General features: G+C 41.8%; 1 non-coding gene and 1 pseudogene across 1 annotated transcript; both read right to left on the bottom strand.

Moving 5' to 3' along the window:
* On the bottom strand, positions 1–23,992 carry LOC134380987 (olfactory receptor 1F1-like; annotated as a pseudogene).
* On the bottom strand, positions 20,947–21,019 carry TRNAK-CUU (transfer RNA lysine (anticodon CUU)). Its single transcript has one exon. It is a non-coding gene; the product is annotated as a tRNA-Lys (tRNA).
* Positions 23,993–25,699: the final 1,707 nt, after the last annotated feature.

Here is a 25,699-nt window from a genome sequence, read left to right as displayed (position 1 = left end):
TCAGACAGAAAAAGTCTTCCAGCCAAACACTTTTCTTAGAGCACCTTTCAAGTCCCTGTTCCTCAGGCTGTAAATGAAGGGGTTTAGCATGGGGGTCACCACTGTAAACATCACAGTAGCCACGATGTCTTCCTCAGCTGAGTGTGACAATGAAGGGTTGAAATAGACAGCAGTGATGGTGTCATAGAAGAGGGAAACCACAGCCAGGTGGGAGCCACAGGTGGAGAAGGCTTTCCACCTTCCCCTTGTGGATGAGACCCTCAGGACAGCACAGGTGATGTGCACATAGGAAGCCAGGATGCAAACCAACGGGGTAATCATGATCAGGGCACCCTCTGTAAGAATCATCAGCTCATTGAGTTGTGTGTCCCAGCAGGAGAGTTTCAGGAGGGCATTCACATCCCAGAAGAAGTGGGGGATCACGTTTCCTGCACAGAATGAGAGTCGAGCCATCAGCAGGGTGTGCAATAGGACATTCAGGTTGGCAGTGACCCACGATCCAGTGACCAGCAGGACACAGCTGATGGGTTATCTTTGTTACGTGATGTAAGGGGTGGCATAGGTCACAGGCCATCACAGCCAGGAGGAAACTGTCTATGTCCACAAAGACAAACACAAAATACATCTGCGTGAGACACCCAGAGAAGGAGATGCTGTGACTCCCAAGTATGTGGTTGGTCAGCATCTTGGGGACGGTGGTGGAGGAGAAGCAGACGTCCATGAAGGACAGGTTGCTGAGGAGGAAGTACATGGGCATGTGCAGGTGGGAGTCGATGCTGATGGCCAGGACGATGAGCAAGTTTCCCAGGACCATGGCCAGGTACATGCTCAGGAAGAGCACGAAGAGGAGCTGCTGCTGCTGGGGCTGCCTGGAAAGTCCCCGGAGGAGGAATTCGGAGACGCTCGACTGGTTTGTCCCTCTCCTGGTCCTGGGAGCCTGGGCTCACAAGCAGGCAAATTCAGAAAGGCCTGGAAAATAATGGTTAAGATGATTAAGAGTTAAGAACATTATAAAGAGAAAGGACATTTGTCATTGGTAAGGCATTCGAATTTTGCTCCTTGTGTGTTTTGGCCAGTGACTGGACTCCTCGGGGTCTCAATTCCTTTATTACCAAAATTAGATAATTTGCTTGTGCATGTGTGCATGGCATCTGTGGTATGACACTCGGGTGATTGTGACAGTGGTTTCACCCTTCAATCCTTTGTACTGTTTGAACTTTCCATCATTGTCATGTATTTTTTAAAAGTAAGTGCTATAAAACACTACAGATATAAGAATATTAATAGAGATTTTAATATTTATAATGAGGACTGGAGAACAAGTGTAATACCACTGTCATAGAGACTGATATGTAAAAAGCATTTAATATAGAGTATTAACGTCACCAATACCATTAGTGATATTGCCTTAGAGAAAATGTTTCAGTTTCTTTATCTCTAATCTGGACATGTTACACATTCCTAACACATTTGTTCTGAGGATTGTATCAGCAACCAATCAATAACTGCTCCCAGGGTGGAAAGATAATATTGCTGCTGCTGCTGCTTGCAGTGCTCACATTTACAGAGCACTTTACAGAGGTCAGAGCCAAGCTTTCTTGGCTAAGTTCACTGAGTTCCCTGGATCTAATTTGCAAAATTAAAATGGAAACAACTCAGAGGTATGAGCAGATACTCAGCCCACTTGTGTTCCTGACAGGTTAGGATCTCATAAACAGACAAGGCAAGTGCTGGTCATGACCATGTGTCTGCAAAGAACTGCTGGTGATCTCAGGACAGTTTCTATTTCTCCTTCTGACAAGCACATACTGATTAAGTCCCACTGACTAACTCTTACCCAGAAACAGTGGCAGTTCTCACTATCACCAGGAGTGCTGGGCTGCCTCACTTTTTCAGACCTGGCCAGAGGTTGTTTGTTGAGTATACATAAAGCAAATGTATTTCACAGGGCCTGGTTTTCCAAAGCCTTCCAGTTTCAAATGTTAACCTTGCAAAAGATAGGAAATTTTCCCCAGACTATAGTCTCCTTTGTAAGGTAAAGAATTGTTTTATTTTATTTTATTTTATTTTATTTTTTTGAAAGATGACTGGTAAGGGGATCTAAACCCTTGACTTGGTGTTGTCAGCACCACGCTCACCAAGCGAGCAACCGGCCATCCCTATACGGGATCTGAACCTGGGGCCTTGGTGTTATCAGCACCACACTCTCCCGAGTGAGCCACGGGCCAGCCCTAAGGTAAAGAATTGTAACACAGCAAGGTTGCTGGCTCAAAGACAGACAGGTTACCGATTGATATGTAAAGATGCTGGGAAATTGCTGTAAGAAGAGAATGTTTGCTAAAATCAAGCTTTTGTTTGTGGATCAACTTAACTTCTTGCAAATTGCATTATGGAAGGTCACCTTGCTTGTCTTACTGAATGTTACCAGCTTCTATTGTTAAACTTGTTAAACTATACTTAGCAAAAACCCATGTTCTCTTCCCGATACTTCCTGGTCTGGAGAATAAATGCTGGAAGAGAGCCCCAATTCGTGGTTAATTTCACAAATGGAAGGAAAGCCTCTCTCTTGAGGGTTCTGGGGGATTAACCCCTTTTGGGGGCTTCTCACTGCTCAGAAGAGATGGGTTTTGAGTAATGTTTGGCAGCTCCATCACCCAGGGGAAAAGGGGTGACAAATCTGTGGTAGGCAAAGCAAAAAATGGTGACTCCAATGTGACGAATTCTGGGTCCACAAATCAGAGACTGACCTGCCAAGCCTTGGAAAGGAAAGTAAAAGTACATCCGCCACTCATCCTGACAAAAGGGAGGTGCCAACAAAAGGGGGGGAAAGAAAAATGATGTCTGTTACTCATCATGTAAAAAGGGAAGTCCCAGTAAAAAGGGAAAAAAAGAAGAGGACATCTACTCATCCCATCAAAAGGGAAATCCCAGTAAGGGGGACTCATCCCAGTAAAGGAGATCACAGAGGTGGCTTTCGATTAAGTGATTGCATGCCTGCTGCAGTGTCTAGCTAGGGCTTTGCCTGGAAATTTTGCTTTCTTACTCCCTCAATTTTCTATCTATTCTTGTGATTATGAGTAGTTTACTGTCTATGAGGAAAGTTCAACATAGTTCACTACTTCTATGTCTCCTTAAGGCAGTAGGTTATAAAGTAACTAACTGTCATCTAACTAAATTATTATTGATTATAGTGGTTTGGAAATTATGTCAAATTGCTTTAAAAATTATTCAGAACCTTAGCAAAAGGCAAAAACGTGTTTATACCATTAAAGAGGATGAAAAACAATCCTTGCCTCCTCCTCCTCCTCTCCCCCCACCTCCACCTTTGGAAGCAAACAATTCATTTGTTCCCTTGATGGAGTCCTGTCTTAAAGAAGGACATAACATGGGAGTTGATGCTCATCATGTCTTTCCCATTGTAAGAACTGGGACTCAGTTGAGACATGAAAACCTCCCATTCTCCTTGTCTGAAAGATTTAAAAAGAGCATCACAGAAAATGGCTTACATAGTACTTTTACTAAGGAATACTTAGAATCAATTGCTAATGGGCATAATATGACCCCTTGGGATTGGAAAACACTTGGAAAAACAGTTTTAACTCTTGCTCAAGATACTATATGGCTACAAGAATATCAGGAAGCCTTACATGCTATTTCGCTTGAAAATTTACAAAATGAGGTTCAGATTAGCATGGACATGTTACTTGACCAAACAACTAGAGCAGCCGTAAAGGCTTGGGACAAAATTCCTGAAACAAAATCTAAACTTCAACCTCTTGCTTCCCCTGATGCATTTTAGATACAAAGAGTAGATAAGACTCAGCCTCTGTTGACATTGTTGAACAAAAATTAATTACAGAGTTGGGGGCTGATGTTACCATAATTGCTAAAAAGGATTGGACTCCATTATGGAAAGTAACTTCTTCACCAGTTACACTTACTGGATTAGGCAGGTCCAAAATCCCTAATCAAAGTAAAAATCCTTTGTTGTGTACTGGCCCCGAGGGACAAACTGACCCCATTATGCCTTATGTTCCAGATCTCCCTCAAACCCTGTGGGGCCGAGACCTCCCTGCTCAATGGGATGTTTATATTGGGGCATCTCCTTCAAAATCTATCATGATGGCCACGGCCACAGTCCCACCATTCAAACTACAATGGACCCCTGGTCCTCCGGTTTGGGTGGAACAGTGGCCCCTTAAAGGGGAGAAATTAAATCAAGCTACTTTACTTGTTAAACAACAGTTACAAATGGGGCATTTAGAGCCATCACATAGTCCCTGGAATACTCCCGCTAAATCTTTTGCTGCTGTTAGACAGGGACCCACTGAGCCTTATATAGATTTTATGAATCGTCTTCAAGATGCTATAACTAGGGCCGGCCCGTGGCTCACTCGGGAGAGTGCGGTGCTGATAACACCAAGGCCCCGGGTTCGGATCTCATATAGGAATGGCCGGTTAGCTCACTGGATGAGCGTGGTTCTGACAACACCAAGTCAAGGGTTAAGATCCCCATACCGGTCATCTTTAAAAAAAAAAAAAAGATGCTATAACTAGACAAATTGACAATGCTCATGACAATCCAGAACTGCTATCACAAGTTTATCTACATTTAATCAAACAAGTTGATAATGTTGGTTTACAAGTAGCTCCAGATAAAATTCAAAAAAGGGAACCTTGGAAATACCTTGGTTTTTAAATCACTCAGAGAATTATACAGCCACAAGAAGTATACAAAATACATCTTTCCATATTCAGGAGGCTTTTACTCTAAATGACTTACAAAAATTACTTGGCCATATCAACTGGCTCCACCCTTCTATGGGTGTTCCAACTTATCAATTACAACATTTGTTTAATACTCTAAAGGGAGACCCTGATCTGTCCTTCCCTTGTTACTTATCTGAAAAAGCAAAATTAGAATTAAAACAGATTGAATCCTTTTTACATTCCAGACAATTAACACATATTGTTAAATCTCAAGTCATTAATTTCATTGCTTTAAACACCCCACATAGTCCCACAGGTTTGCTTTGCCAATTTCTTCCTCAAATAGGAGTCATTGAATGGATTTTCTTACCCCATCAACAAAAAAGGAAATTATATACTAAATTAGAACAATGTATTCAGCTACTCACTAGGGGAAGACACTGTTGTCAAGTACTTACTGGGTATGATCCTGATATTATTAATCCTGGTCTTCCTGGCTGATGGAGTTTGGTTGTGTTGTCCCCTCCAAAACTCATGTGGAAATTTGATCCCCAATGTGGCAGTGTTGGAAACTGATTGAGTCATGGGGGCGGATCCCTCATGAATGGATTAATGCTCTCCCTGGGGGAGGGGCGATTAATGAGTGAGTTCTCGCTCTATTAGTTCCCGCGAGAGCTCGTTGCTTAAAAAGACCCTGGCACCATCTCTCTCTCTCTTCCTTCCTCTCTCTTGCTTCCTCTTGCCATGTGATCTGCTTGTACCCGCTGGCTGCCTGCCACTTTCCACCATGAGTAGAAGCAGCCTGAGGCCCATGCCAGATGCAGCTGTCCCAGAATAGTAAGCCAAATAAACCTCTCTTTGAAAGGACGAGTGGACACCAGTTGACGATCCACCGGAGAGAGCTCGTTTATTAGGCGGCACACACACATATATATAGGGCTTTTAGGGAAGGCTGATTGGCTTAAAATACAATCCCTACTTAGCATACCACATGGGGCTTGGGGTGAGCTGATTGGTGTGCCATTCGCACCGGCGGGAAGGAGAGTACGAAGAGAAGGGCAACCAACGCCATGATGGGGTGTGGCCGAGAAGGACTTATGTGATCAGAGTGTGATCCCTTGGGGCATTTGGGTTCTTACATTCCTTGGTGTGATCCTTGGAGCATTTGGGTTCTTACATTCCTCCGTGTGATCCCTTGGGGCATTTGGGTTCTTACACTCTTCTTTATAAATCACTCAGTTTCAGGTATTCTGTTATAGCAACACAAAACAGACTAAAACACTGGCCCATTATCAATTGGAAATGATATGGTTAATCACTTTATTATGTATAATAATGTTTTACAAAAAGCTATTGATTCTCATCAGTTTTTTCATCAGGATGCATGAGCTTTGGCTAACATGCATCAGATCTCTTACAGGCAAGCTCAAGATATTGTTCGTGTTTGTCCTGATTATCAGAGGTTTTCTAAACCTAATTTTCCTGGAGGAGTTAATCCTTGAGGAATAAAAGGTAATGAAATTTGGCAAATGAAAGTCACTCATTATTCCACTTTTGGACGTCTTAAATATTTACATGTTACTATTGATACTTACTCTGGTCTTATTCATGCCACTGCCGAAACAGGAGAAACTGCTAAACATGTTAAAAAACATTGTCTTTCTGCCTTTGCCACCATGGGGATTCCAAATCAAATTAAAACAGATAATGCACAAGCATACACCTCCAAAATCTTTCAAGTATTCTGTGACAACTGGACCATTAAATATGTCACAGGAATCCCATTTAACCCCAATGGCCAGGCAATTGTTGAAAGAGCTAATGGCCTTCTTAAATCTCAAATAAGTAAACAAAGGAGGGGTAATATAGATATAGCACTGGCCCCTCATGAACAGGTCTTTAAGGCTTTGTTTACACTAAATATTTTAAACTGTAATTTGTAAAAATTAACGGCCATAGAATGACACTTTATACCTCCTAAAAAGTGACCTAGACCCTTGGTTTTATTCCACCACTGCCAACAGGACCACAATGGTTGAGATCTGTTGAATTGTTAACATGGGGGAGAGAGTATGCATCTGTTCTTTCACCCACAGGCCCATTATGGATTCCTGCTAAGGCTGTCAAACCTTATGTGGAACCCCAAACCAGATGAGGAATTGAATCTGGTCCCCAAATCTCAACATCTCGCCATCACACCTCAATCCATCTCACAGGGGATGGTACACATCAGACCACAAGTAATGAAAATAATGACAACAGCTCCAAATTGACCCAGAGTAAATTTAAAAACTTCAACAGTCAAATAGCTTTCAATAGCTCAGCCCTTAAGCTCAGTAACTCATTTGAGAAACAAAAACTAAACTAAAATCTACCTATTTAACTAGATGGTCTCAAATTTTCTGGCATCCATCTGGTTATCTTAAACAGGCTTCTAAATTCTCTTCTAAGCTCATCTATGTATTTCTTCACAAAATCCTGTGGTAGAATTCTATGTTATTTTCTTAAAAGGAAAAAAATCTTCTCTGCATCTTCTTGAAAAGGCTTGCATACTTTGCTTTATAATGTAAATTTGTTATCTTGCTTTCTCTAAAACAGAATGCCTCACCACTAAGTCTTTTTAAAAAAAAAAAAACACAATCTAGGGGCCGAGCCCGTGGCGCACTTGGGAGAGTGCTGCGCTGGGAGCGCGGCGACTCTCCCGCCGCGGGTTCGGATCCCATATAGGAATGGCCGGTGCACTCACTGGCTGAGTGCCGGTCATGAAAAAGACCAAAAAGAAAAAAAATAAAAAATAAAAAAATAAATAAAATAAATAAAACACAATCTAAACCTGACTGTCCTTTTTACTAGTGAGTTTTTTATTACATTTTGAACAAAACCTACAAGATTCTTATTTGTTCTTGTTGTTTATGTCTGCTTATATGTGTATGTAAGCTGTATGTTTTGTCTACATGTTCATGTCTGTGTGTGTATTTATACTGTCTACATGATACCACATTGGCTTATAATTAATGCATGCTCATTAAATAAATAAGTATACTTTTCAAGTTCACATGACTTAAATTTTCTAAAGTTTTGACAAAATAAATACATTTTCAAAATTTGACTTAAACCTTTTACCTAAATCTGTCACTAAGTCAATATGTCTCCTTGCTATCTCAGCTCTGCCTCCTGGCCATGCAGGGAGAAACAGTATCTTTTAGACATTATTTTTGTGAATACTGCCCTCTGTCTTAAGTGCCACATGGCCCTAAATGCCACATGGAAACTTGGGACCAAGGATGGTTAGTGAAAGGAGACCTATGCCCAATATTGCATAGGCCTTAGTTAACATTAACTGATAGGGGTATAAATTCAATACACCAAGTTTTGGGCTGGAAAACCATAAATATGTATTTGGTAAAAATAGCTAAAACTCAAACTGGGCTTTGTGTAATTTGCTCTGACAAATGAACTCCTATTTACTAACTTGAATGTATAAAAGTGTTCTTATCAGCACACATCACTGCCTGGGTTTACTAATCAAACAGGATTACATTTTTCTTTTCTAGAGGTCTTTTAAGTTGTGCATGATAAGTTCTTGTGCTCTCTGCCTTTGAAACCCTTTGTCACTTTGGTTTTATTTTTTGTAGTAATTTGTGATCTTATTCAACTAAACATTTTAAGCCTTTTGTTATTTGACAGGACTTTCCAAAACTAAATTCTGAAAGCTCAACCTTTTGAATTAAATTAACTTTGAGGAGTTCCAAAGACCCTGGAGTTTCTCAAAGGATGTATAAAAAATGTATCAAAATTAACTGGCTTATTTGATAAATTAAGACTATATGGGATAGCATTGTCAGCATTAAAATGTTATGAATATGTGTTCCAAAATCTTGTAAGGTTTTGAAAATCTGGGTCTTGATATAAATGCTACCAGTCATAATCTTGGTTCAATTATAATTTTATTTTATTATTTATTTATTTATTTATTTGTCTTTTTTGTGACCGGTACTCAGCCAGTGAGTGCACTGGCCATTCCTATATAGGATCCAAACCTGCGGCGGGAGCGTCGCCACGCTCCCAGCGCCGCACTCCCGAGTGCGCCATGGGCTCGGCCCATAATTTTAAATGTTATGTTAGGTACAGCTTCCTGACAAACCTTGAGTTCATACCTTTAAACTAAATATCCAAAATTCTAATAAAGAAACTGATGGGTTTGTGAAATTGTTCACAAAGGTCAACACAACAAAAGTTAATTAGTGAACTAATTAAAAAGAATTATGGGTTTTTACAATTTCCTTATTTTGAAACTGTACTGGTTCTCTTAACGTTTTGTTTTCCAAATCTAAAAAAAACTCCCTCTTAAGCTATCTATAACTGACAACAGTTTGGTGAAATGTCATTTAAAACAGAAGTAAAAGCATTTGTTTTCTCCTTATTTGATCTCCCCCAAACTTAATAACGTTAAGTATCCTTACGATTATTATGGCAATGTGGCTATTTTTATAAGTTCAATGATAATTAACTCTCTCTCTCTTTATAACAGGATATAATTTAAAACTTTGGTTATAAGATAGCATGTCTCTTCTAAGCTGCTGACCCTCTTTCATGTTGCCCTAACTTGGCCTACTGCTGTTTCATCCTCCTGTTCATCTTTTCCCCTGATGTGGGACAAGACCACCTGGGAAAGAGCCTTTCCAGCACTGAGGGATTTATACAAAGAAAAGTAAGACCTTTTCAATCAAAATATTGATCATCCATGCTTTTATGAGGAATGCTTTGATCATAAAGGGGGGAATAACATCTTCTCTACAAAAGCAGTTCTCTAAATTTTCCTGGCCTTAAAGAGGGTGTTTGTAACTTGGATGAGACACCCTGTTCTTAAACAAAAGATTTATAATTGATCAAAAAATTTTACAAAGACTAGATGCTTTGAAAGCAGTGATGTCCTGGACAGTTTAGCATCAACAAACTCTCTGGACTCAAAATCAACTACTATATGGAGAGAATCCCATTCCGGAGTTTCCACGACTGGTAATTAAACCCAGTTCACAGCATCTGGAATGATGCTGATGCAGCCACTCTGAGAGATGATGACATCAGTTCTCACCAGAAGTAAATTAAAAGGACTTGCCATGCTAAATGATACTAACTTTGCTTTAAATGCTTTTGTCTTAACTGTGAAAACCTGATCTATAGCTTTTGCTTTTGCTTTTAAATAAATAAAATGGGGGGGATGTGGAGTATACATAAAGCAAATGTATTTCACAGGGCCCAGTTTTCCAAAGCCTTCTAGTTTCAAATGTTAACCTTGCAAAAGATAGGAAAATTTCCCCAGGCTATATAGTCTCCATTGTAAGATAAAGAATTGTAACACAGCAAGGTTGCTGGCTCAAAGACAGACAGGTTACTGATTGATATGTAAAGGTACTGGGAAATTGCTGTAAAAAGAGAATGTTTGCTAAAATCAAGCTTTTGTTGGTGGATCAACTTAACTTCTTGCAAATTGTATTATGGAATGTCACCTTGCTTGTCTTACTGAATGTTACCAGCTTCTATTGTTCAACTTGTTAAACTGTATTTAGTAAAAACCCCACCCATGTTCTCTTCCTGAAACTTCCTGGTCTGGAGAATAAAAGTGGGAAGAGAACCCCAATTTATGGTTAATTTCCCAAATGGAAGGAATGCCTCTCTCTTGAGGATTCCATGAGATTAACCCCTTTTAGGGACTTCTCACTGCTCAGAGGAGATGGGCTTTGAGTAATGTTTGGCAGCTCCATCACCCAGGGTGAAAGGGGTGACAAATCCATGGGAGGCAAAGCAACAGTTGTTGGTCTGAGAGGGAAAGACTGGTTATTGGGGTTTTCAGGCTGAGTCTGCATGAACAAGGAGCTGCAGTGCATGGACTCAGGCCTTGGTGCAGGAAGGATGTTTGGGAGAATCACAGGGCAAGCTCTTTACAGGAATCTTCATGACCATGAGGGCCACATTCCCTGAGAGACTCATTAGAGACAAGGAGACAGTAATTGTCCCTTCTCCTTGGGATCTTTTGAGTCATCCGAGTTATGTAATTCCTACTTTGAGACTTGGCAACACTGAAAATGATGCAATATTGGGGTAACCATTAGCAAAAACATTCCTGCTATTTTATCCTTTACCCAAGCTGGGATTTTCCTTTTTGGGACATACCATACATGAAGCTGTAGTGGGATTAAGAGAATAACCTTTAGGCTTTCACATCTCAATTCTCAGATCCACCATTACCAGTTGTATGACCTTGGGAAAGCTTCCAGCCTCCACTGAATCACAAAATTTCACCATCTGACCTTTGTTTTATAACACTTGCTCTAACCAACTGAGCTAACTGGCCAGCCCAACAAAATTTCACCACCTATAGAGTGGAGAAATAATATTCACCTTGTAGAGTTGTGTTGACTAAATGAGGTAATTTATATTGAACATCTCATGACTTCTAACCTCATCAATGCTCTGAGACAGGACCATATCCACTAGGAGGAGGCTAAAAGTATTAAATCACATTTACATCATTAGCTCTCTGCTCAACCATCTGGACTCTGGACAAATATCATTTGGAAATAGTGTCACATGCTTATCTTCATATTCAATAGTCATTTTTATAAGGGGTAAATGAGATAGAAATAGGGACCATTGCTGAGTCCATATATAAATTGGTAGAACATGAACTCCAGTGAAGAAAAGAGAATTCCTGAATGCAATAGGTACCACTCTTCAAAAATTTTCCTCTGTAGTAGTTCTGAAGGCAAAATCTGGCTTTAAGGTACCCATAAATCATTTGATCTCATGCACTGTAAAGTTTACTTTCCTGAGTTTATAACATCAAAGAGTTATTCATAAAAACCATACACCCTGTGCCTGGGTTGAATTGTGTCCCCCAAAGATTCATGTATTAATCCCCACTGTAACAGTATAGACAGTGGGAAATCTTATTACAGTAGTTGAAAGGTCAGTCCTTTAAGAGGTGATTAGCGTGAGGACCATGCCCTAGTGAGTAGATCGATCCATTCACGGATTGATAAATTAATGGTCTAAGGGATGGTAATGGGTGTGGTTCTGATGGCTTTATAAGGAGAGTGAGTGAGCAGATCTCTTGCTCAAGTCATTCACCATATGACACCCCGCATCACTGCAGAAAGTCATCACCAACAAGAAGACCCTCACCAGATGTGTTCCCTGGACTTTGGACTTCCCAGCCTCTGAACTGTAAGAAATAAATTATATTTCTTTATAAATTACCCAGTTTCAAGTATTCTGTTAAAAGCAACCGAAACAGACTAACACACCTCGAGTCAGAGGTGGCAGTCAAATCTCTGAAAAAAAATGTCCTCTGGAAACCAGAATGTTTCTCTAAGTAATCTTCCACTATGAGTTATTTATAAGCTGTGTTCCTCATTCTGACTGTGGTATTTTTTTTTTTTTGTCTTTTTCGTGACCAGCACTCAGCCAGTGAGCGCACTGGTCATTCCTATATGGGATCCGAACCCGCGGCGGGAGAGTCGCCGCGCTCCCAGCGCAGCACTCTACCAAGTGCGCCACGGGCTCGGCCCCTGACTGTGGTATTTTAATAAATAGCATTTACCTACTTCTGGTAACTCAAGACAAAAACCTCAGGGTTATGATGAGCCCTCATGACTCTATCAGATACATGCTATTAGACAGGAAGTTGTGTCCATTCTATCCCCCCAAATAGCCAAAAAACATCAAAACCAACCAAACCAAAACAACCCATAAAATTAATATGAAGGACCTGAGCAGGAGGGGAGAATAGCTACTGAATTAGTAAAGACATTGTTTGCAAGTGGTAGAAAGCCAGTTCACATCAGCCTCAGGAGAAATGGAACCTATTGGTTGATGTTGAAAAGTCCAAAGTGGGGCCGAGCCCGTGGCGCACTCAGGAGAGTGCGGTGCTGGGAGCGCGGCAACGCTCCCACCGCGGGTTCGGATCCTATATAGGAGTGACCGGTGCACTCACTGGCTGAGTGCTGGTCACAAAAAAAAGACAAAAAAAAAAAAAAAAAAAGAAAAGTCCAAAGTGTCTTCTTGCAAAGTCTGTGTGTTTCAGGCAGAGCTAAATTCAGGGACCCAAACAATGACTTGGGGACACATATTTTTCTGTCTTTCTGTACTGTTTGCTTCTATTCAACTTCACTCTGCAGACTGTCTCTCCTCTTGTGGTAGAAAGTTGTCCACCAGTAGTTCCAAACTCACATCCTCCCTGACTAGAAATCACAGGGCACATAGAACTTCTCTCCACCAGTGTTTATTTATTAACTCCGGGTGAGGCTGTGATCTTCCTTTCTTGGGTCATGTGCCCAAACCTGAACCAACCATTCTGGATGGGAGAGTGGGGAATTCTGGTCATCCTGGGTCATAAACCCTAACCATCCCATGCAGGAATCCAGTGATACGCATTATCACTGGGACTAAATGGAGAAAGAGCAGTTCCCTGAACAAGTCTGAATAATGGAAATGGAAGGGAATGCCCATAAACAAAAATTTAGTTACCATAATCCAATAGAGACACTCCATCAGCAGAGTTGAGCAAAGGATTGGAGAAGGAACATGTGAGGTACAGAGATAAATTAACAAGCTGTAACCAATGACAACCTAGTATCAATGAACACCCTTAGCACCCAGATCTTGGTTTCAAAATACTATTTCCTACTAAAAGGAAATAGCATTCCTTGCGGAAATCACTGATTCCAGGTCTGGGTAGGGAAAAGGACAAGGTGAGTCTAGGACATGATGTGTGTACCAGGAAATAAGGAAATGCTCAAAGTATTTTTTCTATTACAAATACAAAAAAATTTAAGGTAATTTGTAATAATTGGATGTGAAAAAAATAATTAAAAGGAAAGAATTTAGTGTTCACCCTGTCCTTTACAAAGGATCCGAAGTTTGTCACTGGTTCATGGAAAAAGCTCTTCTTTACAGAATGCCAATTAAGAAATATATAAAAATGACAGAAATAGGAAATCATCATTTTATAATTCCCAATGAAATAATTGATTGATGCCATGATTATAAAGGTGCATTAAAAGAAATTGGTGAAATGTTGTTGGGAAGAGAATATTCACATAGTATCAAATTAAATTATTCTACAGGTTACTTGTTCATTGCAAGTAGGAAAATATACTATTACAAGAACTACTTTTATAAAGTCACTACAACAAACCACCAACCGTCTTTACCAGTCGCATAACCTTTACCAAGTTTTCAAATGGCATTACTAATAGTTTGACAACCTTACAGTGTGTGCCTCCTAATATGACACAATATGAAATATATATCACCTATGAAGATTTTATTATCAAAAAAGTCTAATCTGAATCTAATAAGACTTTTGGATCTGAATTCTAGTTTATAGTAAATACAGGATGGAGGATTATGTTAAACAACACCATAAGGAAACAACCAAATTCAGAATGTGGGACAATCTATAAAACAATGGGTCAGATCTCTTCAAGAAGTCAATCTCATTAAAAAAAAAAAAAAAAAAAAGAGGTACCACAGTTAGATACCACCTTACACCTATTAGGATGGCTACAATTTAAAAAAAAAAATAAATAAAAATAAAAATAACAACTGTTGAGAGAATGTGGAGAAATTGGAATTCTGTACATTGCTGGTGGGAATGTAAAATGGTGAAACTGTATGGAAAGCAGTTTGATGGCTCCTCAAAAAGCTAAACAGAATTATCATACAACCCAGCAATTCCATTTCTAGGTTTACACCCCGAAGAATTGAAAACAGGGACTCAAACATTTATTTTTACAATAATGCTCATTGCAACATTATTCACAATAGTCAAAATGTGGAAACAACCCAAGTGTTCATTAACAGATGAATGGACAAACAAAATGTAGATCCTTACAGTGGAATAGTATTGAGCCATAAAAAAGAATGAAGCACTGACACATGCTACAACATGGATGAACCTGGAAAACATTAGGCTCAGTGATAGAAGCCAGACACAAAAGGATAAATAATATATCATTTCACTTATATGTAGTATCTAGAATAGGCAAATCCACAGAAACAAAAAGTAGATTAGAGGTTATTAGGGACTGGGGGTGGGGAATAGTTATTGCTTAATAGTTACAGAGTTTCTGTTTTGGGTGATGAAAATGTTTTGGAAACAGATAGTGGTGATGGTTGCAAACAGTGTTAATGTAATTAATGCCATGAATTTTACACTTTGAAATTGGTAAATTGGCATATTTTATATATGTATATTATCACAATAAAAAACAAGGTTTGATATGAAAAAAATTAAAAAGGAGGGTGACTATTCTAGGTTTTAAAAAAACTAATGAAGAGACTGTAACAACCAGAAGTAATGCTTGAAACTTGATTGGATTCTGGTTCAAGATAAATAGCTATAAAAGACGTTTGGGGAGATTTTAATGTGAACTGTAAATTAGATGACATTAAAGAATTGTTCATTTTGGGGGTGTGTTAAAGATATTTTGCTTATGCTGGGTACTGTCCTTAGTCTTAGGAAATACAGGCTGAGGGGGACATAAGTCTGTTGTGTCACGAAGCCTTCAACTTTTCAAATGGTTCAACAACAGAATCATAAAAGCAAAAATGGCAAACCTATCACAAAAAGTCTAGGTGAATCTAGGTGGTGGATATATGGCTGTTCATTGGATTGGCCTCTCAACATTTTTTGCATATATTAAATTCCTAAAAATGCAATTCTGTACCCCATAGATATGTACAACCAATTTTGTTACAATAAAAATAAATTAATTAATAAAAATAAAAATATGGTGAAAAAAAGTGGTGTTAAGCTCTCTTTACATTATTTAGTCCCCCAAACTTGAGGGGTATATAAAATTTCTAGGTGTCCAAAGAAAACCATTAAAAATGACTTAAGATATTGGAGACATTTAAGAGTCTGGCTTGAAGAAGAAAATAAGAAATGGATGCATAAATATTCTTGAGCTTATAAATTGTGAGTAAAAATATGTCCAGTGAGGAGTGAGGAAGGCTGGTCCCTCTTACTATGACAGCAGCTCCCTGCCTATGGCCAGCACTGTGGAGTTTTTCTTGACCAAATACAAATGCATAAAGAAAATATAAAACTCGACCTACTGGAATATATAGGGAGAGAAGGGTATGAGAGCACTAAAAATATTTTTCTTGACATTGCAGACAATTGTATCAACTAGAAGTATGAGAGAACATGGTGCATGTACAAGCCACCCACGCTTTGACCCAGAAATTTAAAAGATAGAGGCTGAACGACTACTATTTGGTAGTAATAACTAACATTCGTGGAGTTCCAAGTGCTGGGCACACACTCCTTCATTTAATTCTAACAAAAACAACACACTGTGGTAGGCACTATTATCATCCCTGTTTTGCAGGTGAAGAAACCAAGATTCAGAGAGGTTAGTTCATTTTCTCAAGGATACACAGTGGGCAAGTGGTGAAGTCATGATCTTAACCCAGGTTTTCTGGTTTCAGATCTTGCATGCTTACGCGCTATTCCCTACAGCAAAGTTCCATCAAATGTGATCTGTGAACCACCTGTGATGTGTGAATTACCAGAGTGCTTGTTCAAATGCAGACCCTCGGGCTCCACTCCAGAACCACATAATCAGATGTCTGGGGTAGAGCCCAGAATTTTCATTCTCAAACTAGTGCCTGATACTTATGCACTGTGAAGCTTGAAAATCACTGCTCTACCACAACATTATGGAGACACATCTGACCACAAGGGGGAAGGGGTTTTGAATGGCATGGGAAGAGCTCTGACACATTTCAATAATCCAGTGAAGACAGCAAATGATTTAAGAGACTGGAGAAATAAAGTGATAAAGATGACTGTGTGAGCTACCAACAGGTTCATGAAAATACTGGTTAGCTCAAGGACCACAAAACCCATTGAACAGTGGCTTAAACAAAAAGAGCTTATTTTCTGAGAAACGTGGGGCTGGCGGTTGCTGGCACTGGTGCAATGTCAGTGTTGTTGCTTCTGTGGTTCTCTTGGACAAGCCCTCGTGGTCTCAGGATGGCTTCTCCATCTGTCCTTGTCTGGACTGTTAGAAAGGAGAGAGGGGAAGGGTGTCATATGCCACCACCAGCTGCAAGGGAGCCTGAAATTCCTCATGTTTAGATTGTAAAGCCTCTGTCACAGAGGCAGAGAAGGAAGAAAGGGTTTAGATTGGATGTTGATAGTCTGACACCTACAGTCTGCCAATGATAGTGTGGCAAAACATGTTGTTGAAATTGTCATGGCAAGTCTATAAACCAATGTCACAAGAGAGGAAATAAGATAATATCTTCAAGCTGAAAAAAAGGGCTGGTCAGCTATCTCAGTTGGTTAGAGCTTGGTGTTGTAACACCAAGGTCAAGGGTTTGGATCTTTGTACCCACCAGCCACCAAAAAAATAAACACCTTGGGAAAAAAATGTACCCAAAAGAAGAAGCCAAGGGAATCAAGAGTTGATAACATTGATTTTTTTGCTTGAATGTATGTGACTAAACTATAACAGCAAAAAATGTACCAGGGTTTATTAATAACTGTGTTTAAAAGTAATTTGCAGGTTGTGAGGCAGGATAGAACAGGGGCTTGCCCCAGGGAGGCGCTCAAACTAGCACCTGCTAGCAGCAGCTAAACCACCCTACTGATCAGCTTGCCCTTTTTCAGAATCCTGTGGTTTTCTGAGCAGAAAACAAAATCACAACCATCAAAAACCCCCTTTGTCCTAGAATTGAGCCTACACTTGTGAGAACACCTAAAACTCCCTTTTGTCCCACTTTTTCTTGACTATTCCTTCCCTTAGTGAAGATAAACATCCCCATCGCAGAACAACATATAAACCCTTCCCTAAGAGTTCAAGGGGAGTTCCTCACTTGCAAGGATGCCCACGCACCCTTCTGCATGCACTTTTGCTTTTCAATAAACTTTCAGTGTGAGTGTGACTCTGCCATGTGAGCTTGGAGTTACTGTAGGTTCCCCATAGGATTCTTCCCTTAGGAAATCCAAGAACCTTCATCTCCAGCATCATTTAGACTCTAAAGAGATTTGGGTCCCAGTACAAGTGATGAATTCTCAGTGATAACAAACATAGGACTCTTGGAACTAGAACTTTCATGTGAACGCTACTTCTGAAAATTTCTTAGTGAGTTCATGTTTTTCCAAATTGTATACGAGTAGAAAGTCAGGAAAAACAGGAGAATTATTACAACTCTTCTGTGAGAATTAATGTTTAATAGTCTATATGGAGATGTTACTGATTCAAAGAAATCCAGGTATCAAGTCGAAAGCAGAGCAGGAAGTGCCGATAGGTGGAGTTAAAGGTTAAGGTAGACATTTCTGGGAACTGGAACAGGAGCAGGTAGGAGAGAATCAGTCATGACTCAGTCTTGCTTGTAGCTGTTGCTATATTACAATGTGTGTTCCTGGCCCTGCCTTCTGCTAATGGTGATTATTTCTGCAAATAAAATAAAATTAATGCACTTATATACATAGTATACTTTCTACTAATCCTATGAGTTGTAGTACAAGAAATATCTAGTTTTGAAAACAAAACAAGTCCTTGTGTTGGCAATTTTAATATATGATTCTCTAAAGCATGCTGTTAATTTTGCCAAGAGATCCGACCACTATTTTATTCAAATACTGTCAAATAATGTTTGTGAGCATTTTTTCCCCATGTTTGTATACTTCCTATAGGCTACAATTCTTTGTAAACACATTAGCATTAGCAGAAGAAATGTATTTTATGTAAAAATAAATGTTTGTCTGGAATACTCTGACAAATCAGAAACTGATCTAAAGTGTGATTTGCCAAAAGCAATATCAATTTTAATAGCAAAACCAAAAATCAGAGCAAGCAGACAAAATATTGCCATTGTTAAAAAAAGAACTGGGTTTATGCAAAGCAATTCAGTGTACAATTTGACTATCAAGTTCAAAGACTATCAAATATGGCAAGTAATGCTTTGGAAAAGTAATTTCACTTTTTTATTGTGGTAAAATATATATAACATAAGAATTGCTATTTTAAGCATTTTAAAGCATATAATTGCATGGAATTAATTACATTCACAATGCTGTGGGATGACCACCCCTATTTATTTCTGAAACTTTTTCATCATCTTAAACATAAATTCTGTACCCACTAATCCTTCCCCCAGTTTCTGGTAACCTCTAGTCTACTTCTGCCTCTGTAATTTTTTTCTCTTTAATTTTTTTTTTCTTCTTAATTGACCCATGTATAATTTCGTTTTAAGAATGGCAGCTTTTAAATATTATGTATTTGTGGTTTACCTTTTGATTTTTAAATGATTTTATTTTATATTTGTTTTATGTTAATGTTACCCTCTTTTACTGTTTTCCATTATCAAATATCTGTGTCACAAAGGGAAAAATTTTTTTTATTTTTGTAATGTCTATGTCAAGTAGAGATCATTTTTATCTTATTTTTTCTATTTTGGGAGGATCATTTTTACATGTTATTGAAATATGTAATCTTCTTGTCACAGTACATTAGTTCAAATAATAAAACATGAATTTATTATTATGTCTCTTTTTACAGAAAACTCTGCAATTTTTAGTTTCACCCTGTCACAGAAAGATGATTCATTATTATTATTATTATTATTATGGTCAGTTATTATTTTAAAACTGTAAATAAACTATTACGAGAAATATAGAATAACATAATTTGGAATTTCTGAGAATTTCTGGGAATTCCATTTCTTATTTGTGAATCATGAAGATTTATTTCTTTTATTAGGACAGAACTATTTATGTGCATTGTTGGAAAATGAGAAAATAACACATAAAATGAATAAAAGAAAATTATTTATTTACAAAATACCACTAGAGTTTACTTAAGGGTAAAGCTCAAAGGACCAGAATAGCTTATGGTTTTTAATAGGCAGGGCTGAACAGCTACCCCTTAATCTAGATTTTTTTTAGTCTCCTGCCAACTGCCACCAGCAACTCCAACCTAGGCCCGCCCCCTACAAGAGCCTGCCTCTCTGTCCTGTTTCAACCTGCGGTCAGTCTGTGCAGAACTGTGTTTTCCCCCCAAAACACCCACGTTCATCACGCGATTCCCCTGCTTAAGGGGCTAATGTGTCTTTTCTCAGAATGCGTCTCTCAATGCACCATCCCCACCACCAACAGGGGGTGTGCTTTAGCCAACTGGGACCTGGCTTTTTCCTTCCTTCCGAATCCAGCTGAAACATCATGGGCTCTTCTTGGCCTTCCAGTTTGCCAACTTGCCTGGCAGACATTGGCACTTACCAGCCTCCATAATCACGTGAGCCAATTCCTTACAATAAATCTCCCTCTTCGAAAAGCAATGGAAAAATAGAATTAAAGGATACTACAAATCTTGCCATGAAATTTTGATGTGCCCTCATATTTATGTGCACATCATATTTGATGTGCCCTCTAGATCTATTATTATCTACATTTTTCAGATTGAGAAACGGTAGAACTGGCAGGATAGCTCCAGATGCCTATACACAGTACTGCCCCCTGTAAACCGGTTAGTATGAGACACTATTGCAAAACACCATTTTTTATTTAAAAGGCTGTTTCTTCTTTTTCCCCTTCCCTTTTATATCATAAAAATTTCCAAGCATATTCAAAAGTAGGTTTGTCCTGGAAGGTTTCCTGCACTCTGGAGTTTGCTTATCACACCTTTGTGCTGTGGTTTACCATTCTCTTCCAATCCCTTGTATTACTTGTAAGCTGGTAGTCACATCTAGGCCTGTGCTGTCCAAGGCAGTGGCCAACAGCCACAGGTGGCTCTGGAGCACTTGACATGTGGACAGTCTGAATTGGGATATGCTGTAATGGCAAAACACTCCAGATTTCGAAGGATTAGAATTTTAAAACATGAATGTAACATATCTCGTTAATGATTTCTATATTCGTTACATGTAAAATGATAATACATTCATTCAAATAGAATATATTAAACTAATTTTACTTAAATTTTAATGTGGCTACTAGAAAAATTGTAATTATGTGTGCGATACTCACCGCCTCTAACAACCCCCTCTGGAGCGGAGAGTTTGCCCCTCTCTCTTTCAATTGCCCTAGTGATATGGATCTCATCTAAGTCTTGCTAAACTTACAGACTCACTTGAAAATATCTACAGGGCGTGTACTTAATTAAGAGTCTTGGATGTCTCACTCATTTGTGCAGCCTAGGGCATGAGAGAAAAGCAAACTTCCGCCCGACGTGGGGCTCGAACCCACGACCCTGAGATTAAGGGTCTCATGCTCTACCGACTGAGCTAGCCGGGCGCTTAGAAGTTTCCTCTCTGCCCAGAAAGAAATGTACGCCTGACCGCCAGCATGAAGCGGGGAGTGCCACCAACCGCCGGCCGGATCCCGCCCTCCGAGGAGAATCGACGTCAGCTTTTGACCCAAGCGTCCTAGTCAGCAGGTGGCACAGGGACTCCACAGGCCTGGGAGCCCCAGGCAGGGGCTCAGTGACGATGCCCACCGGGCGAGGCTGTGCCCCCAGGATGGAGGTGCATCCCCCACTAAGCGCTTGGTTCCAAGCAGCGCCCCGAGACCCCATCACCTAATAAAGTCACACATTCTCTCACTTATTGAGCGACTTCTGTATGTCAGTCACTGGGGATACAGCAGTTAACAAAACGGATTTTTAGACAAGAAAGGGGGTCGCACCCGATCCGAGGCAGTTGCTGCTTTCCATTTCCATCTCCTTGGTCTCCGGGCTGACCGCGCGGTGAACCCAGCGCAACCTTTAGGACGCTCAGGAACCGCGGTAGCCGTCCTTTTAGGGACGATTCTCTCTCACCTGTTCCAGTAGCCGCCCTGCCGTCTTTAGAGGAAGGAAGGGAGGGACAGAGGGAGGGAGGAAGGCCCGGAGGCGGCCGGTCTGAGATGTGGTCCTGGACCCCGCGCGCTCTGGCCGAGAAGCGCACGCCTGGACCCCCCAGGTCCCCTTCCTAGAGCCCGGCTGGCCTCTGTTCCCAAGGACCGGGCCCTCCCGCCACCAGAGCGCTCACTGAGTCACACGATAATCGGGACAGACCCCAAATCCTGGACCAACGCCAAGACTCCGCCGAGGAGGCCCTTTGCGCCCTAGAGGAACTATAAAAAGTCACTGTATTGGAATAGAAATCCAAGCAGAAAATCACCATCATGAACCAACTCAAATCCACATTAGCATTTGCCCACGTCCCTTCCAATTCCGCAGGCGCCCGTTCAATTCTGACATATTCACACATCAAGGGACCAGCGTCTGTTTTCTGCATTTTCGGTTTCCACTTGTCCTTCATACTTTCCTATTATTCTAGTCTCTCTTTTCTGACCTCCGCTCCTCTGGCCCTGAGTGTTAAGAGCCTCTCACCCATCAACGCAAACATCTGGGCGCGGGAGGTGCCGCTGGTTTTACGAAAACCTTTATCATACATCTCTCCCGTGGTGGGTCTTCCAAGACACTAGGGTCGATTAAAGGTTCTTTTCTGAGGCTGAACAACATTAACGAGACCAAATGTGTTCAATTCTTCCCCTACTGATGGCCATCTTCCCCTACCCCTTTTTATTATACCAAACTGCTACAATAAAGCATCCTCTACTGCTACAATAAAGCATCCTCGTACGTACACCGGCACTTTTACTTCTAGAACACGGATTCACAGGGGGTGGAACTGGCGGATCAAAGAGGTGTGTATGCAAGGACTGCCTTCCCGAGAGCCAACGGGCCTCCCGCATTTTCCCATTGAGATATGAGAGTTTCTTCTTCCCTTCTCCTGTTGGGAGAGAAAGAGACGTAAACCTTTCACTTTTCCCTTATCCTGGAGGGATTGGGCATCTTTGACAAGTTTCCATTTCAAATATGGGGGGGGGGGGATTCGAAGTTTAGCTGAGCTAACCTGGTCCTGTCTATCTATCATTCTCATCTACCACTAATATAATATTATCCTGTCTGTTTCTCTGCATACACATTTCTACATCCTTTGTTATCCAAAAGAGGGCTACACATTTACAGCCATCACATTACCCCAGGTGGGACTTGAACCCACAATCCCTGGCTTAGGAGGCTAGTTTCTTATCCACTAGGCCACTGGGGCAGCTGGATTCCATTCACCCCAAGAGTATTAAAAGGAGGAATAACTCATCACTGATGTCTAGAAAGTGATCAACGGATCGGTTTGGGTATTTATTCTAGGGAACTTGGCCGAGATCCCGCAGTGCACCAGCCTCTGCTCACGTCGCGGGGTCGCAGCAGTGAACAAGAGGCAAACTCTCGTCCCCGCGGAGCTCCCCTGCAGGCCGCAGTCTCCTCTCCCTGAGTTGGTTTCCGCTCCTCCAGCCCTAGTGGGGCCCGCGGAGACTGGCTCATCTGCTTCCCCCAAAAGGGGTCCCAGGCTCCCAAACGCGCTGGATCCTCCTCCTGACGAACGGAGTCAGAGAGCGACGGGGGGCTCTGGCTGGATCGGTCGGCGGAGCTGTGGACCTTAACATAAAGCTGCCCTCCTGTGTGTTCCATAAACGTTCAGTCCTCCCGGGACGCAGAGCTTGACCCAACACCCAGTGCTGGGGAGGAAGACTGTGCCGGACAGACACCGCCTGAAACAGGCAGACGACCCACAGGACACTCTGAGGCTCAACCTCAGGCCAAAGTCAGAGCCTCCTCAGCACCTTCCTGCGCCACAGCCCCCCAAGAAAGAGCTTCTGAGACCTGGAGACTCCCCCACCCGACACCCCCAAATTACCATTTGTCATTCGTGCACCAAGATGATCTAACAAACAGTCCATACTCGAACTACCCCCAGTAACATCCTTTACGGTTTTTAAAAAAATACCCAGGACCGAATGAAGGGCCACACTTTGTACTTAGTATCTCATCTGGGGCTGGGCCGCCTCCCTGACCCCGTGGAGGAACCAGCCTGGAGGTTTAGAACAAAGGCGCTGGGAGGGAGGGGTGGCCCCTGGGAGGCACTAGGCTCTGCAGACGCGGCTCCTGGTTCTCGGGATGCGTTTCGCCCTTCGACGCGCGAGGTGTGCACGGGAGCTCTCCGCTTCCTTGAAATCTTTTGCATTTTAGCGGAAGGCAGAGAACGAGGGGGGCCCGGGCTTCTGCGGGTACAAGAAGACCCCTGTCTGGTGCGGGGTCACAGCCCCTCTTTCCCCTGTTCCATACCTGAGGCCCTGGAAGATGCCAGAGGAATGAAACAGGCGACAAACGAACCGGAGGAGGAAACGAGCTTCACATGGCCCAGGACTGGTTTTGCGAGTCATGCTGGGACATAAGAACAGGCGACTGACAGCTGGAGGCCCGTGACCTGGAGCCAGACCCGCCCTTAAAGACTGTGGACAAACTGATATTTATAGAGACCAGACCACCAGTTGTCTTGTAGAACTTCTCACAATCTGGATTTTTTCTAATTGCTTTTTGGGTTGTTTTGTTTTGTTGGTGGCTGGTGAGGTTGTGACCCCCCTCTCCCATGGCACCTGTCAGGAGGCACATGTCAGTTAATCCGCTATTGGTGGATTAACCTAAGCCCAGCTGAATGATCACTTGGTTAAGATACACTAGGGTACTTCAAAAAGATCGTGGAAAAAATAGAATTAAAAGATAATGCGCAAAAACGAAGAAAATTTCAAAAGAAGGAGATAAGAATATTTTCAGTCATCCTGATGACATTTTAGCATTACCCGGAGTAACGTTCTGGATCAACGTTTGTTAGGTGTATTAGTAGCAACTGGACCATCTCCAACTCTGCTCCTTGGGTCTTTCCTTGAACCCACTGTTCGAGGGTTTTGTTGTTTTATTTTGCTTTTTTTTTTTTTTAATTCCTTACGAACCCCGTGATCTTGCTGTTATCAGGCTGTAGTCTAACCAACTGAGCTAACCGGCCAGCCAACAGTTTGGGGGTTTTGACCAGTGGAGTGGAGGTGGGAGTGGGAGATGTAATTTTGTTCTGCATAAACCCTGAAGGAATAGATACCTGAGGGTCCCAACGTCTTAAGACACCCGCATTCCCCAGCTCCCAGGCGAGACACTTTCCAGGAGCAGCTGACGGCCAGACGGAGGCGGAAAGAGTGTATTTCTGTGCATATTCATCTTTTAGGGTCACACATTTGGGGGATCCCGACCACCTGGAGCAGGCCCTGGGCTCTCCTTCGAGCAGTCACGTTCGCGGGGACTGGCCAATGCTCTCGAGGGACCGCAGATTCAGGGCTCCACGTACCTGCTCTGGGTTCCAATGTCCGTTCATATGTGGCCTGGAATTTCTCTACTCTTGTGAATTTTCTTTGCCGCTTTTAAAACTTTGGTTTTTGTTTGCTTTTTTCCCTCATATCCAGAATTTTTCGTTGTTTTTAGCGAGAGGGTTGGTGCCGGTCACCCCACCTGTTTGTGTTGATGGAAAACGCGACCCTCTCCCAGAGCGTTTTTCTTTGTAATTTCCTTAAAGTGTTAACATGTTTTTAAACCAATAAACAAAAATTTTTTAAAAACTAACTTTACAACGGAAATGGTTACCCCCGGGAAATCCAGCTCGACAGTCCGCGCCGGGGGCCTGCGGTGGGCTCTGGAAGAAAGAGCAGACCCGGCCTGAGCCGCCACCCCGGCCCACAGGTGCCCAGAAAGCGGCTCTCGGGACTGGAACTCAGAGCCTCCCTTAAGGGCCAAAGTCAATCCCCGCCTGGACTCGCAACCGCCGAGAAAGGGGCCTCCGCACAGCCCGACGTCCCGACGCCGTGGACCGCAGGACTCGGACCCCAGCCCGGCTTCGGGCACCTGCCCCCGATCTGGGAAGGCGGGCCCAGAGCGCACCTGGGAGCGCCCCAGTTAGGGGTGACAAGGAGATGGAGGGAGGAGGAGGAAGAAAGAAGAAGGAGGTGTAGAGGTGCCCCAGCCTCCAGGGTCAGTAGTCAAGGCTTGTGGAAGCTGCTGGGCGCTTAGCTGGGTTGAGTCTCACCGGAGTAGTCGCTGCACTCGAC

Source organism: Cynocephalus volans, chromosome 6 (genome assembly GCF_027409185.1).
Source record: "Cynocephalus volans isolate mCynVol1 chromosome 6, mCynVol1.pri, whole genome shotgun sequence".
In the NCBI taxonomy this organism is placed as follows: Eukaryota; Metazoa; Chordata; class Mammalia; order Dermoptera; family Cynocephalidae; genus Cynocephalus; species Cynocephalus volans.
Note: the sequence above shows the minus strand (reverse complement) of the source record. Positions and strands in the feature narration are given on the sequence as shown.